This window comes from Elephantulus edwardii, unplaced genomic scaffold (assembly GCF_000299155.1).
Source record: "Elephantulus edwardii isolate Elephantulus edwardi_28Jun2011 unplaced genomic scaffold, EleEdw1.0 scaffold00001, whole genome shotgun sequence".
NCBI classification, from domain to species: domain Eukaryota; kingdom Metazoa; phylum Chordata; class Mammalia; order Macroscelidea; family Macroscelididae; genus Elephantulus; species Elephantulus edwardii.
In genome coordinates, this window is record NW_006399751.1 from 9,294,488 (window position 1) to 9,303,809 (window position 9,322).

Sequence of the window (9,322 nt, forward strand, 5' to 3'; positions counted from 1 at the left end):
TATGTCTATTTTTATATATATGTACATGCATGTATATACATATATATTTTTATATATTTACATAGTTCTCTATATAGTTATAATTTTTGTTATAACAGGGAACTGTACTGTGATATCTATGGTATTTATAACATTTAATCTTTTCATTTCTTAATTATTCCCAACCCAGCTCACTGTATATATTTCAGTGTGACAAGTAGCAAATCAGCCGTCTGTGGCAGCAGGACAGAAAAGACAGAAGCATAGATAAGCATATTTTTTGAGGAATGTGTAAAATCCATTCTTTTCAAGCACTAAATATCCCACAAAGGAAAGACAAGGAGCATTCATGTCAGTTCTCTAAGAACATGACAGAGACAATTTTTAAAAGGTGACAAAAGTTCGTCAATCTATCCCGCCAGAAGGAAGAGGATACTCTTTCACTCTAAACTTGCCAGTGCTTGTCAACCTGTGCCACATGTGACAGCAAACTGCATACAACCGGAGCGTGGCAGATTTACAGACTGCCATTATTCATGAACTGGTTCTAAAGCAGATAATAAGTGAAAATTATCAGACACCATTGCCCATTCCCTTCTTATGACCAGTCATAATAGTTTAACAGTGACTAAGCATGATTTGCAAAATGTCCTTAAGTTAGGGCAAGAGCTGGCCTTCCGTTGCATAATTGCCAATAATCATGGACCTAATGAGAGAAGTATTCTGAAGTAGTTTTAGTTAGTTGCAACTCAAATGTGCTTGGGCAGGAATGATATTTCCTTCTCTTGTCATATGAAACTGCATTCCTGAGCTCTGACAAAACACTGGCCATCTTCCACTTCCACAGCTCACTTTACCTATGATGTGAGAGGAAGTTTTCTAATGAATCACAAGCAGGTGACAGCTCAGGTAGGGAGTGGTGCTGCTAATCCCCAAACCACACCAATCTGACAGTGCAAATCCAGCAGGAGGTCCAAGGGAGAAAGATAGTCAATCTCCTCCTGTGTAAGCTACCTTCTTGGAACTCAAATGGAGAATCAGTTATGATTTTTATCCAACTCAATGGCAGGGAGAGAGAGGGAGAGGGAGGGAGAATGAGAAGGAGAAGAAGAGGGAGAGAGGGAGGGAGAGGGAAAAGGAGAGGGAAAGAGAGGGAGGGAGGGAGGTAGAAGGAGAGAGAGGGAGGGAAGGAGAGGGAGAAGAAGAGGGAGGGAGGGAGGGAGATGGAGAGGGAGAGGGAAAGGGAGGGAGAGGGAGAGGGAGAGGGAAAGGGAGGGAGAGGGAGAGGGAAAGGGAGGGAGAGGGAGAGGGAGAGGGAAAGGGAGAGGGAGGGAGAGGGAGAGGGAGAGGGAGGAAGAATAAGAAGGAGGAGGAGGAGGAGAAGGAGAAGAATGATTCTTGGTGGTGAGATACTCCAGCTATCTTCAGAGTTGTATAATTCTAGGATGTTATTCTAGAGATAGTCTAAAGGCTCCTTTCCACTTGAGATTTCCAATAACTTGTAGGTATGGTTTTTTAAATCTAGATTTTGAGGATACTTCTGGCCATACCATCCTTGAGAGAACACAGATAACACTGACTATGTACCTCCTCAGTAGAACAATGTGGGGTGAGCTTGCTTTTGCTCACCTAGCCTGATACCTGTTGTTTGGGGCACACTTTAGTTTAAAGAACAGAAAGTGACATTCAGAGAGATGACCTGAGTCTCAAGAATATTTTACTTGAAGGTGTTACAGGCGAACTATAAAGTTACAGGTGAAGTATAAATTGCATCTAACACTGAATTTAATGTACTTTCAACTATATCATACCTCTAGAGACAAATTTAACTACAAGCTGCAAAAAAGAGTTAATTCATTTTCAAATGAACCCTCATCTATTAATTACATGACTTTTTACATATCAAAACATTCTCTTTTACTGACATTTTAATGTGAACCCTTCTAAATTCACCTAATAATTAATGCTTTAAAGACTCAAGCCAATTGAAGACAAACAATGAGCAAATCTCTCCCAAGATCTTCCAGATGGTTTTCTTAAACTATCATATTGCACAAAATCATATTGTGTTTCCTTCCTCACTTGTTACATAAGATTATCTAAAGAAGAGAAAATGCCATTGTTTTATTCATGAGTAAAAGACAATTAATTAAACTTGATTAAAGGAGAGGATTCTGGGGTTAAGAGGTTGTAACAGTAACTTTCAGTACCACAGATTTAAAATTTGGCTTTGTCACTAACCATGCATCCTTCAACAAAAACAGTGATTCTTTGAGCTTTAATTTCCTCATCTGAAAATTGAGGTTACATGGTCATCTATTATGAATGAATTTTTCAAAGTACATTTAACAGATTAAATGCCTGATTTTATGTTAACAAAATTATCAGGGCTAATTTGAAGTAAAAATTCACAAAAGTCTTCCTTGCCTAATTTCTTAAATTGAATCCATTCAATGTACCTTCATTGACTGTATACATTTACTAATTTTTAGGCCAGAGAAATAGAGAAAACAACTTACAAGGCGAGAAGGGCTTCAGTCCTTGGAGAGGGACGTCAAGCTTGGGAGGGTGGAGGGACAGTGAAGGAGAGTTGACACCTTTGACCTGTGGTGCTGGATAAGAGTACTGAATATACCATGGACTGCTAAGAGAACAAACAGGTTCATCCTGGGAATGGTGAAACCAGGCTGCTTCTTGGAGGCAAGGATTCTGAAGATTCATCTGACATACTTTGGACAGGTTGCAAGGAGGGACCAATCCTTGAAGAGGGACGTCATACTTGGGAGGGTGTAGAAGCAGACTGCATTATCTTTCTGGCCCAGCTCAGCTGGTGCGTTCAAATGACTAATTTTAACCACTAAGCTACCAGGACTCCTATGTGATATTTTAAACTCAAACTCATGGGTAACATGTCTGAACAGATATAGCTAACCCTCCGGCAGGTTTGTAAAAGCTATAAATTTCATCGGAGGAAATGACTGCTTTCCCCTGCAGAGCAGTTGGTGAATTACAGCTGCCTGTCTTGAGGTTGACCATGCGACTCCTTACATACTAGGCCACCAAAGCTCCCCACGGGGTATCTGAGGACCAACATTCACAGTATTATGTGGCAAATGTCAATGTTCCTTCTCCTACAGAGTTTTCAACTCTCTTCTCTGTCCTCAACAGCTGAGCACAATTAGATGCGGAGCCTAAAATACATTAGAACTTTAGAGAAAGAGAGAATGAAAGTCAATTTATAAATAGTATTACTTTAAGTCTGTAAATAATATAAATATTTCAGAGGATATTTAGGAAAAGTCCCTTGGTAATGAATTCCAATACATCAAAACAGAAATAAACACATATGTTCATGGTGTCTTAGAGAATAATACAAATAAGTTATCACAAAATGAGAAAAAGATTGATCGGATTGTTACTCTTTGAAGCTGCTCTTTCTTCACGTTAATTCCATTTATTACAAGAAGTTGTTTGAAACTTCTTAAAAGACTGTTTAATATTAGCTTGTTAAATATTGTCATAAATGTTTTAGAGTTCGGTTATTGCTTTCTGCAGATCCATAACCTTGCTTTAATAACTCACATATATTCATATCCACTTAGTAGACACATTACATTGTGTTATTAAGTTACACAATGAGTATAATTGCTTTACTTCCTACTGATTCCCTCCTAGGTCTAAGTCATCAGAAAAGAACATTCTCTAAGAGACTCGAAATCTGAAAACCTGCTGGCGTTTAAAAGGATTAGACCAGGTGAGAGTCCCTAGATTGCTCCCATGATCTTAATTATTTATCACCTAGCTCAAGGCATATCTGGGTTTTCCTTGGGATTTTCTGAAACTCTGACTTGAATTAAAAAAACAAAAGTCAGAGCTTACCCTTGGTGACAGCAGACTAAATGCCTAACAGTGGATGAATTAGTCTTGGAAGCGGTTCACATCCCAATTAGAATAAAATAGAAATTCATTGATCCCGATTTGCACATAAATTCATCTCAAGGCAAAAGACTGGGTGCTCTAAATAAACCCTTTGGAGCCATCCCTCCTTTCCTGCTTCTCCTGTCTTGGCCTGTTTCCACAAATCCTCAGCATTTTCCCACGAGACCGAACCTCTCTTTGAATTAAGTTTGAGAATGTCACTGTTCACCCCACTTGTCTTCTTGCTTGTTGATACACATTTAGCATTTCCATGTACTAATTGCTTCCAAGAATTTATCAGAAAATATTCTTCCCTAATCCCAAGGAAAAGATTTTTATTTATTTATTTCCCTACTAGTTTATTTACAAAACTCGAACACAAATTGGAATAAATTCTTTCAATTTCCCTCACCCCCCATCAAATTGTACAACCCAATGATTAATCCCCCTTTCCCCCTTGCACATCCACTCTGCTTGCAATCCCCACTTGCAATTCCTCCGCTTCCAGCCTCTCCCACCCCTCCTGAATCCTTACACTTCTTCTACAGAAACGGCTTTATACAATATTTATCCTTGCAGGACTGAGTTCGTTCACTTCAGCATAATGCTCTCCAGTTGCTCCCAAGTTAGGTAATAATTTACAAAGTGACTGCTCCTGTGTGCTGCATAGTATTCCTTTGTGTGAATCATTTCTCAAGCCATTTGCCTGTGGTTGGACAGTTATTCACCATCGCAAGAACAACGAAAAGAAATTTTTAAAATGTGAGAAGAAAACACTACCTTCTCACTTTGAAAGACAAAGTTGCAGAGTTTGTGTGGAGATGCTTTGATTTCCTGGAGAAAGAGAGAGAGAGAGAGAGAGATAGCGCGCAACTTTGACCTGGAGCAGCAAAGGCGAAGGTAGGTATTTCTGGGAGTGATGACAGAAGCCAGGGCAGATCTGCTGCTCACAGGGTTGTTATGGCTTGTGTTTGACTTGATGACACCTAACAACAATGACTGCGTTTTCACAGATGGGCTGTGAGAGCAATGGACACGTGCAAGCGTGTCCACAGTACACCTTGAAGACGAGCATGACAATGGTCACACAGCTTACAGAAACTGTATCTGTATAATGTGCATAGTGTTTGAGTATGTATCCAACAACGATGCACATCTTTTAAAATGCCATCGTAAGGACGTCATGTTTTCAAGTATAATAATTTTATTTGGCCTGCATCTTGTATTTATCTCCTTATTGTTTCCCAGGCCCATGGTGGTTCAAACCCACCAGGTGCTCTGTGGGAGAAGGACAGACAATCTCTTCCCCTGTGATTTACTGTCTCTGAAAATCTGCTGGAGGGTCAGCCATGACTGGTTCCAACTTTATAACAAACAACAACAACAAGGACTGAATATCTTTCTCTGGCAGAGTTAATTGTCACGTGTATTTCAATACATAATCTTGCCGTAATATGTTTGCTTATGATACTAAAACATGTATATTCCTCCCCGCCCCCCCCTGCCCAGATCCTTCCTTCTTAAGCATTTGATGTGATATTGCCACCAAAGTCACTGTTTATCGTTACAAATACTTATTATGATTTTGGTAACACATTGGAAAAGTGTGATGAAAATACAGAATAATTTGCCACTTCAGAAATTGCTACTAGTTCAGATTTATAATAATGCAATTTCAAAGGTTGCTGTGTTTTAGGAGAATTTTGTCCCTACGTGACTCTTAAGGAATGCTGGTGGCGTGTTGCACAGTGTGGCAGGCTTTCTGGAAGGCTGGCAGTTTGAATTGCAATGTGCACAAGGGGTGAAGCTCCTGTAAAGATTTATCATTTTTGAAATTTATTGAAGGGTCATTATGAGTCAGAATTGACTTAGTGAGTGTGGGTTTGCTTTAGGTGATATTTGGGGTGGAGCTCCCCGACTAAAACAAGCTTGGAAGGAGGAGTGGCATCCACTTCCGTAATAGCTTGCCTCCGGAAACTCTATGAACCTGGAGAGAGGATGAAAGACACACAAGCATCGAGGACTCTCCTTCACAGGATCGCTATGAGTCACCTGCGACTCAAGGGCACTTAACAACAACAAGAACATCTGCTCAAAAGAGTGGAGATTCATATTCATAGTTACACAATTCACGAGGGAAGTTAACAGGTTACAGTTCAGATTGACAACAGAATCCAGGTACTTGGCCTGCACACAGACTCTCTGACCACGGTTTATGTCGATGTTACCCAGCTAGCTCTGTCTTGCTGATTATGGCGTCACGTTAACACACCCAACTGTGCAGAGGTTTAGAGGAAGGTCCTGAGCTCTACATCACAGGGCAGCATTTCCTACACACAGGTCTCCGGTTCTCCACTTAGGCTGTTGTTATTCTCTTGGAGGTCCAGCTCTGAGGTGCACAGAATGTTCTGGCTACAAAGAACACATACTGCATTGTCCACTTCTTCTTTGTGGCTGGTAGTGAGACTCTCAGTTTTCACCCCTTCAAACTGCTCAGTGGAAACCTGGTAACAGAGCAAAATTGGCCCATCTCCTGATAGCTTGATCAGCTTACCTAGTGAGAAAGTGCATTGACTTGTCTCAGAAGTCTACTCTCTCCCTCCCTCCCTCCCTCCCTTCTCCTCTCTCTTAATTGGGAGACCCCCTCCTCAATTCAGGGCAGCTTTTCATGCTCTGCCTTCTGAGGTCCCTGTTTCTGCTGAGTGTTAGAATTTCAAAGGTGAGAGAACATTTATTTACATTACGGCCTATCGATCTAAAACTAAAGTTAAAAAAAAACAATAAGGCTGACAGTTTTAACAAGGTTGTTGAGCCTGTAGAGATTTTAAAAAGGAAAAGGAGAGGGGGAATCAAAGAGAAACAAAACAATCTTTTTGTTCTAGCAGCTCAAGAGTGGAAAAGCCTGATCTGATTTCTAAACTGGTTTAGGCTGAGGTACCACCTAGACATTTCCTTTACAGGACTAGAGTTCTAACACTGAGAGGTGACAGAAATTCTCCAAGAGGTGATGTGAATGTTCTTCACATCCGGAAATAGCAAACACAAGAAATCTGAAGTGTCCTTGGTTATTGGTGAAACATGTGCTCCTGTTTAATTTGATTAATGGATATTCTCTCTGATGGCATCTAAACTCCGATACAAGTTCTGGCTGAAAATGAATTATCTCAAGAGAATCTCACATATATATTCATATTCATTCTCATTCTGTCTCTCTCTCTCTCTCCCCCCCTCCTCCTCCCTCTTCTCTTCCCTCCCTCCCTCTTTCTCTCTCACACAAACACACATACATACTCATAAATAGAAATACAAAAATACTGAATGATAATCTGATTATTGCTTCTGATAGCCCAGATTATCCTATTTCTCCTCCTTATTCATTTTTCTGCTCTATTATAATAACAGAAAGAGCGAGGGAGGAATATTTTTATTTCTCTCTGTTATAAAGAATAATCAAACAGAAGATATTGATCTAATGGTAACATTCTTCAAAAGAAGAGAATCTACCCCAAAGACAAAAGAGTCTCATGAAAGTGGGGGAACATGACTTGAGCAGTAAGCAAGAAAAAGAAATTACAAATGACTGGAGATGTTAGGAGAGATTCATTGTCATTATGTAGCATCCAGTGAGGACAAATCCATAGCTACGCCTCCAATGGGGTTTCAGTGGCTAGAAATCATGTAGAAGGAGAATGCTCATTTTTTCTCCCCATGGGGCAGCTAGTAGATTTGAACCATGTGCCTTTGGGTTGGCAGTGTAAATTGTTATCACTAAATCACCAGAGATCATTAGTGTAGCATTAGGAGGAGTGATTATTATAGACGTTGATAGTACGCTGTGCTGAGATGTCTTGCCAACATAGAGGCTGCTCCCCTCTGCTGGATCTATCAGAAGATCTAGAGGAAGACGAGAAGTCTGCTCCCATTGAGATTTACAGCTCTGGAAACCTGATGGAGGGTTACTAGAAATTAGAACTGATTCATGGACACTGAGTTTTATCAGTATAGAGAATTAATGTTGTTGTGTACAATTTAGTCAGAACAGATGCATAGTGGATCCTCCAGCAGGGTTCCAGAGGTAGTAAATAGCATGGAAGGAGATTGCCCATCTTTCTCCCAGGGGACAGCTGATAGATGAGAGCTTCTAGCCTTTGCAAGGGCAGAACAAGTCAGTGTTCCCTTGCTGTATTTGCAGAGTAGCCTCTTGGTCTAGCTATAGGTTTCACATGAGCACAATTAAGGGTTCATGGATTTCCATTCTTCTCAATGTTTGTTATGATCCATACAGTTAAATGCATTTAACATAGTCAACAAAGCACAAATAGGCATTCTTCCAGTCATCCTTGACTTCAGACAGGATCCATCTGATATCAGCAATGCTATCCCAGGTGGCACAGCCTCTTCTAAATCCAGCTTGAACAATTCTGGCATTTCCCTGTATATGTACTGTTCCAGCTATCTTAAGAATAAGTTTGATACATTGAACACTAATGCTCTATGATCAGATGAACTGTGGGGTGACATTATGGATAGCATCCATGAAGAAAACAAAGACAGAAAAGAAAGAAAATATCAAATGGGCATTACACCAGTGTCTGAAAATTGCAATAGAATGTAGAGAGGTTGAAACAAAGGGAACAAACACTCAAGTGTAAACAAATATTAATAGAAGATCTGAAAGGACAGCTTGAGAAGACACAGGAAAATATTATGAACGTTTCCACAAAGAGATGCATTCTCTTTGCTGTCAAAGACAACAAATCTGCTGTCAAGGACCTTTTGAAAGTGCTAAAGGGAAAAGAGGTCACTGTAAAGTTTAAAATCACTCTGCTCCTTGCTGTGGGATTTTCAGTTGCTTCGTATTATAGGAAAATTGTTCAATATATGGAAGATTGAAGAACTCAAGCCTTTGCATTGTGGTGTTGGCGAAGAGTGCTGGATATATTCTGGGCAGGATTGGATACATAACCAGTCTTAGGAAAAGTGAAAACAGAGTACCGCCCTTACAGATGATAATTGTGACATTTCATCTCATACGTTTCAGACATGCTATCTAAAGGGGCCAGTCCCATGAAGATGGCATCATACTTAGAAAACTATAGGGTCACTGAAGCATAAGAAGACACTTAATTAGATAGACTGACACAAAGACTGCAACAATGGACCCAAGAACAATAGCGCCAGTGCATGTGGTAGGGGAGCAGGCAGGATTTCATTCTCTTATACTCGGGGTCTCTCCTACATACAGAGAGACCGGTCCTTAGAGAGGGACATCATGCTTGGGAGGGTGGAGGGACGGCGCAGGAGAGGAAGGCCCTCTATGAGGTGGATTGATTCAGTGACTGGGATAATTGGGATGGGAGTGTCAGAGACAGTGCGATTGGCACAGGACAGAGCAGAGTTTAGGGCTGTTGTACATAGGGTCGCT